General features: G+C 43.0%; 1 non-coding gene across 1 annotated transcript; it reads left to right on the top strand.

Annotated features, from left to right (window-relative positions):
- Window positions 1-336: 336 nt before the first annotated feature.
- Window positions 337-443, top strand: LOC115897767. The gene has a single exon (XR_004057563.1). It is a non-coding gene; the product is annotated as a U6 spliceosomal RNA (small nuclear RNA).
- The last annotated feature ends 7616 nt before the right edge of the window (window positions 444-8059 follow it).

Below are 8059 nucleotides of genomic sequence, written 5' to 3'. Positions count from 1 at the left end.
TAGAAGAACTGCCCGCAACCACTGTTAATTACTTTGGAATTAGCTTTTGCTACAGACTTGATAATATTTCTTAATAAATTCAACCTAAAATTATGAGGCAAAACACTGCTAATATTCAAAACTTATGGTAAAGTCATTTAGTACATGAAATTACTTTATGTACTTCCCATGCTGTCAAAACTGAAAACAAAAAGCAAGATCTCCATTATCCATTTGCAACAGATATATTTTCTGAGCCTAAATGGCCATTCCAGCAGAGTTTTTCTGAACTCAATGCAAGAACAAAGGTAATTTCAAAGTACATTTAACTGTGTGGTTTAGGAAAGTGATTTATCAGTGCTTGCTTTGGCAGCACATGTATAAAAATTGGAACGATACAGAGAAGATTAGCATGGCTCCTGTGCAAGGATGACATGCAAATTCATGAAAGCTTCCATATTTTTAATTTAAAAATTTTTAAATAATTAAAAAAAGGTTTTAAAATTAAAAAAAGAAAGTGTAGGCTGGGCGTGGTGGCTCACGCCTCTAATCCCAACACTTTGGGAGTCTGAGGCAGGCGGATCATGAGGTCAGGAGTTTGAGACCATCCTGGCCAATACGGTGAAACATCGTCTTTACTAAAAATTACAAAAATTAGCTGGGCATGGTGGCGCGTGTCTGTAGTCCCAGCTACTCGGGAGGCTGAGGCAGGAGAATCGCTAGAACCTGGGAGGCAGAGGTTGCAGTGAGCCGAGATTGCGCCACTGCACTCCAGCCTGGGCGACGAAGCGAGACTCTAGCTCAAAAAAAAAAAAAAAAAAAAAGAAAGAAATTTATTGGCAATGACAAGCTAAAAGCCAACTGTCAAAAGAAGAATCTAATAGAATTCTATGAATACCTTTCCAAGCAATGAATATGTTCAAATTATATGTTCCTGAATTGATGTCAGCATTTGGCATTACGTGTCTGTGTAAAGACATTTGCAATATATAAAGATGTAAAACCTCATCACATTAATAGATGAACATTTGCAATTTATTTTGATAATAGGGAAGACTAATTCTGAATACCAATTAAGCAAAACTATCATTCCCTCAAAAGAAAATTTCATTTTTCTCATTGGTAGAACTATATTATAAAAAAGGTGTCCTCAATTTTTATTATATTTTGAATTTTGTCAATAAAAGCTTTATGGCTTCTCTTTCCTCTTTGTTATATAAGTACCTATATAATATCTTGATTTTGATTCTTGGCTACAAAGCCTAAAATATTTACTATCCAATCCTTTACAGGATAAGATTACCAAGCCCTGGAGTCTAAAGAACTCGAAAGTCTTAGGCTTCCTTAGGGCTCTTTTCAAGGCCCCATGTCTTTCTCATTCTTCACTAGATCCTTCCCTCACTTTACTACCCATGATTTCATTATGATCTATAGGAAATCTGCCAAATGTATGCCTTTAGCTTAGAACAAATTAATCAAATTCATCCTCGCTGCCTCCATTCTAGTTCAAGTTACCGATGTCTCTCACCTGAACTGTTGACACAGCTTCCTCAATCCTCAGCAGCCAGACTGACCTCTCAGTACAGAAATCTGATTCCCTCTTCTGCCCATCTCCCACAAAGTCTCTCAGTGGAATGGATTGTCTCTTCCAATAATCACAAATGGTAAAAATCTGTTTTAGCGAAGTCTTTTTATAAGCTATATTGTATAGAAAGGTTGCTTGAGTGGGTTTCGTGCGAATGCCCAGAAGAATTTATCTTCAAGTCAAAGCTGAGGCCCTTGGGTTAGCACTTTCATCCACACACACCCTGCCCTCAGGCTCCAAGATACAGGGATGTGGCTTTCCAAAGGACCTCGGAAACTCTTTCCACTTCTGCCCCTGCAGAAACTATTTCCTTAGCCAGAATTGCTGGCATTTCATTGTACATAGGATAGGAACAAACTTTGGCATAGGTTAGAATGTCTTCAGTTCTGTGAGACATGCTGAGAAAAGAATTTCTCCAACTATTCTCTGCTTCTGTGATGCATCAACATTTTTTCTATTAGACATTTCCATTAGTGTGCAAATGCAGTATTATTGCACCCACTTTAAAAAGGAAAAAAAAACCCTCTCTTGACTTCACTTTCACCTCTAGCTACTGCTCTATTCTTGCACTCTCTGCAGAAAAACTATTCAAAATAGTCATCTATCCTCCCTGTCTGCAGTTCCTCTCATCCCGTTTTCTCCTGAACCTACTCATTCAGGCTTCTACCCCCACCTCTCTAAATAAACTGCCCTTGTTACAATTAGTAAAGTTCCCTACATTGCAAAATCCCAGGCAAATACCCCTCATTCTTACTTGACTGATCAGCAATGTTCAACAGTGGACCCCTTTTTTCCCCCATAAAACATTTTCTTCCTCTGGTTTTCTTTCTTTTTTTTGAGACGGAGTTTCACTCTTGTCGCCCAGGCTGGAGTGCAATGGCGCGATCTCGGCTCACTGCAACCTCTGCCTCCCAGGTTCAAGTGATTCTCCTGCCTCAGCCTCCCAAGTAGCTGGGATTACAGACATGCACCACCACGCCCGGTTAATTTTGTATTTTTGGTAGAGATAGGGTCTCTCCATGTTGATCAGGCTGGTCTCAAACTCCTGACCTCAGGTGATCTGCCTGCCTCAGCCTCCCAAAGTGCTGGGATTACAGGCAAGAGCCACCGTGCCTGACATTCCTCTGGTTTTCATAATACCCCTCTCTCCTGGCTTTCCTCTTTCCTCAATGGCTGCTATTTCTCCATCTCCTTGGCTGGTTCCTACTGACTTTAACCATTGGAGTGCTCCAGGGCTTAGTCTTTGGCTCTTTCTCTTAGATTCTGTCTATATTTTCTTTCTTGGGAATCTCATTCAGTCTTATGGCCTTCATTTCCATGTATATGACTCCCAAACTTATAACTCCAGTCCTGACTTGTCTACACTCATGTATTCAACTGCCTATTCAATGTCTCTGCTAGGCACATCCCAAACTGAACTTCTGATGTTTCTCCCAACACCTGCCTCTCCCTGAGTCTTCCTCTGTTTAGTTAAGGTAATTCCATCCCTCCAATGGCTCAGGTTGACAACCTTGGACTCATCTGTGACTCCTCTCTTTCTCTCACACTTCATATCTAATCCACCAGCAGATCCATCTACCTTTGAAATATATTCAGAGTCCTACCACTTCTTGCCACCTCAGTTCTTCCCATCCTGGTCCCAGCTACTGTCATCTCTCCCCTGGATTACTGAAAACACCTCCTCCTGATCTCTTTGCTTCTACCCTTGTTCCCTTTTAGTCTGTTCTCATCAGCAGCAAGAATGATCTCATTAAAACAAAAGTCAGGTCATGTCACTCCTCTCCCTCCCAACTCACTCAGGGGAAGCCTGTTTGCTTACAGAAGTTCCACACCACCTGGGCCCCACTGCCACCCCAGCTCCAGCTCCAGCTCCAGCTCCTCCACCTCCCTTCCTCACTTCACTCCAGTCTCACAGGCCTCCTCGCTGGCCCCAGAACATCCCAGACAGACTTTCACTGTCGGACCTTTGCTCTTGCTTTTCTTCTGGAAGCCTTGTCCCCAGCTATCTCCATGAGTTGTTCCCCTACCTCCTTCAGGTCTTTGCTTAAATGTGAGTGCTTCCCTAACCATTTTATTTAAAATTGCAATCTTCACCCACCACTTGACCACCAGACCTGATCACCACTAGAACTAAGGCAAATTAATTTTGAGTTTGCAGTCATATGACTAAAATGTGCCTAGGATTTGAAAGGTGCTCTTGTAAGAGAGAATCCCTGCTTGTATGTATGGCCAAAGGTCCGCAAGGCTCTGAAGTTTCTCCTGTACCTGGGTACATGTCACACTCTTAGCCCATAAATACAATTCTAAGCTCCATTTATAGTTACAGGTAAACTACATTTCCTTTCTCCTAATAAAGACTCCTAGTCTCCGTGTAGTTTCTTCTTTCGTTTTGTTTGTTTGTTTTTTGACATAGAGTCTCACTCTGTCACCCTAAGCTAGAGTGCAGTGGCATGATTTTGGCTCACTGAAGCCTCCACCTCCTGGGTTCGAGCAATTCTTGTGCCTCCGCCTCCTGAGCAGCCAGGACTACAGGCACACGCCACCACGCCCGGCTCATTTTTTGCATTTTTAGTGGAGACAGGGTTTCACCATGTTGGCCAGGCTGATCTCGAACTCCTGGCCTCAAGTGATCCACCTGCTTCGGCCTCCCAAAGTGCTGGGATTACAGGTGTGAGCCACCACGCCCGGCTCCATGTGGTTTCTTCTGTTCTCCAGATTCATTTGTCCAAAGCATACCAGCATCAGCAATGTCTATCATGGTCTTTATTTCACTTAAGGATTTATTCAGATGGACCATCTCTCATGTTTTGGAGTCATTCTTTACAGGAAAACCATCTTTAACATATTTCTAAAGCAAGTGATCTCTTTTCAGATGCTCACTTTTCACTTAGGAAAGGTAGCTGCTCAAAGCCAGGAACTTGAGGGTGCAAGAGGTTGAGTCATTCTCACAGTATGTAGCAAAACAGTGCAATGCAGAGAAGCTGGAGACAAGCAAAGGATGCCCAATCTATGCTTCTATAGAAGATCTATCAATTCGGGGTGTGGCTCAGGGATTTGGGCCCCTTGTGGTGGGCAGGAACTGTGATTGAAGATGCCACAGCATTTGGTAGGAGCTTTTGCATGGTAGTCCATGTTTTCCCAGGGACCAGAGGAGGAAAAGGGGTTAGTAATGTTGAATGAAATGCTGAAAGAAAGACGTCCAAGTCTGCTTAATATAATGCTTAAAGACAAAGGGCCAGAATTCGCATCACTGTTTAAAATTTGCAAAAGGGCTGCTGCCACCTTTCTCTCTGGAAATGCCAACCTTTCAATCACTAGTGGTAACACTCTTTCGACAAACAAGAAAACTTCTATTCAGATCTACAACTTCTACTAACTGGGTAACAAAGACTCAAACGAGTTCCAGTAGGAAGGAAGGAAAAGCACAAGGCTGAACATGACATTCCCCTTTATATACACCACTTACGCACTTCCAAATACTTTCACATGTGTTTCTTTTCTTCTCTACTTTCAGGTGTAGAGTAGAGAATAACTTCCCCCATAAAGTGCTGAGAGGGAACTCTGGCCCTGGAGACACCCACCTCCGGAAAAATTCTTTGCAGCACACATAGTTGTCATAGTTGCTGCTGGACACTGTACTGAGTAGAAAAACAGAGTTGGCTTCAACTCCTCTGGGGACATAGAAGATGCTTAAGAATGAGGGTAATGAGGAAAGCTGCTGTCACAGCGGGAATTTCAAGTTTAAGTACTTCTGGGACTTCTTTAAATAGTAGCATGTGTCTTCTCCTTTTTAAAATGAACCTCTCTAGAATTTCTTTGAAGATAAGAAGCGTGTTGTCTACTTTTCTATCTTTTTTTTTTTTTTTTTTTTTTTTTTTTTTTTTTACTGCTCTGAAAAGCCTGAGTAAGCTTTGCTTTGGTACTAAAAAAAAAAAAAAAAAAAAAAAAAAAAAAGTTTCTGATTCTTTTGAACTTTTTCTCCCCCTTGAAAACTGGATGGGTTCCTTTTTGTTCCTTAAGGACTAAATCATATTTCTATGTGTTTCTATCACCAAGACTCAAAGAAGCACCTACCTGCCACACAAGCATTAGGAGACACAAGTCCCAATGAGAAAGACACCCATGACAGTCTCGGAAAAGTCACTCTCCCAGTGGGACACTTTTGAGGCTACAGGCAACAAGAGAGATTAGGAGAAAGGAACTTAAGGTAGTCACGTGTTCTATATACTACCAGCCTGTTACGAAAAAGTTCCAAAGGATTCTTAATTTATCACTATTAACATCTCTGCCTTCTCTCTTGTAACCTGGCATTTGTTCTGTGTTGTCAGTCTTGGTATCAATCTTGTCTTTTGTGTCTTAAATATTCAAATATCCTTCTTTTCCACCCATAATCCACTAAATATATAGTTAACTATATTCAAAAAAAAGGAAATGAATGTTATCCAGTAGATACACTCAAGACTTAAAATGTTTTTAAGAGCTCCATCTGGGCCGGGCGCGGTGGCTCAAGCCTGTAATCCCAGCACTTTGGGAGGCCGAGACGGGCGGATCACGAGGTCAGGAGATCGAGACCATCCTGGCTAACACGGTGAAACCCCGTCTCTACTAAAAAATACAAAAAAAAACTAGCCGGGCGTGGTGGCGGCGCCTGTAGTCCCAGCTACTGGGGAGGCTGAGGCAGGAGAATGGCATAAACCCGGGAGGCGGAGCTTGCAGTGAGCCGAGATCCGGTCACTGGACTCCAGCCTGGGAGGCAGCGAGACTCCGCCTCAAAAAAAAAAAAAGAAAAGAAATGCTTGTAAATAAATGCAAGTATTGGATGCAAATTACAAATGCTAGTTCCAAATAGAAAAAATGCGGGAAGTAGAGATAGAGGAATAACTTTCTTATCAGAAAAGTTGTATTAGTCACAGTTCTCCAGAATAACAGAACCAATAGGAGATCTATCCGTCTACCTACACGTTGTACGTATGCATGTGTGTGTGTGTACATCTATATATATATATAGAGAGAGAGAGAGAGAGAGAGAGAGATTTTCAGGAAGTGGCCCATGTAATTCTGGGAACTGGCAAGTCTAAAATTTGCAGAGCAGGTCAGCAGACTGAAAATTCAGGTACGAGTTGAGGCTGCAGGCTTGAGTCCAAAGTCTATAGGGCAGACTGGGCAGACTGGGCAGGCTAAAAACTCTGGCAGGGTTTCTTTTTTTTGTTTTGTTTTTGGCGGGGGTGGGGTGGGGACAGAGTCTCACTCTGTCGCCCAGGCTGAATTGCAGTGCCATGATCTCGGCTCACTGCAACTTCCACCACCCTAATTCAAGCAATTCTCCCGCCTCAGTCTCCCGAGTAGCTGGGATTACAAGGGTCCGCCACCACACCTGGATAATTCTTTATTTTTAATAGAGATGGAGTTTCACGATATTGGCCAGGCTGGTCTCAAACTCCTGACCTCAGGTGATCCGCCCACCTTGGCCTCCCAAAGTGCTGGGACTACAGGCGTGAGCCACCGCGCTCAGCAACTCTGGCAAGGTTTCTATGTCATAGTCTTGAAGAGAATTTCTTCTTCAGGAAACCTCACTCTTTGCTCCTAAGGACTTCAATGGATTGAATGAGATCTGCTCACATTATGGAGGATGATCTGCTTCATTCAGTCTACTGATTTAAATGCTACTCACATTTTAAAAATAACTTCACAGCAACATCTAGACTGGTGTTTGACCAAACGACCATGCACCTTAGCCTAACCAAGTTGACACATAAAATTAACCATCAAGGTAGTCAGGAAGGAGTGTTCTTCTATTTCTTCTTCAGTTCAGGAAGCAAAAAATCTCTGAGACTCAGGGACGTAATCAGGTGCACTGAGAAGGTTCCCTAAAGCTTACTCAAGTTTGGCAGATACCAGTCTAGCACTATTTTGTTTTGTTTTGTTTTTTTTGTGGTTTTTTTTTTTTTTTTTTTTTTTTTTGAGGTGGAGTCTCGCTCTGTCGCCCAGGCTGGAGTGCAGTGGCCGGATCTCAGCTCACCGCAAGCTCTGCCTCCCGGGTTCCCGCCATTCTCCTGCCTCAGCCTCCCGAGTAGCTGGGACTACAGGCGCCCGCCACCTCGCCCGGCTAGTTTGTTTGTTTGTTTGTTTGTTTGTTTGTTTTGTATTTCTTAGTAGAGAAGGGGTTTCACCGTGTTAGCCAGGATGGTCTCGATTTCCTGACCTCGTGATCCGCCTGCCTCGGCCTCCCAAAGTGCTGGGATTACAGGCTTGAGCCACCGCGCCCGGCCCAAGCACTGTTAAAGTATAGTGCGTTAACATTAGTCTGAAAAGAGAGGTTTTGATACCTGACAAAGCTGTTGAAGAGCCCAGAACTCTGGCTTGGGCCCTTAGAAGACCAAATTCATGAATAGTCCTGGTTAAATTTGAAAATTTTGCTCTCCTTAAGATTTGGATGAAATGGGCTGGGCACAGTGGCTCACGCTTGTAATCTCAGCACTTTGGGAGGCCTAGGCA

Source organism: Rhinopithecus roxellana, chromosome 5 (assembly GCF_007565055.1).
Source record: "Rhinopithecus roxellana isolate Shanxi Qingling chromosome 5, ASM756505v1, whole genome shotgun sequence".
In the NCBI taxonomy this organism is placed as follows: Eukaryota; Metazoa; Chordata; class Mammalia; order Primates; family Cercopithecidae; genus Rhinopithecus; species Rhinopithecus roxellana.
This window is presented reverse-complemented; position numbering and strand designations above follow the sequence as displayed.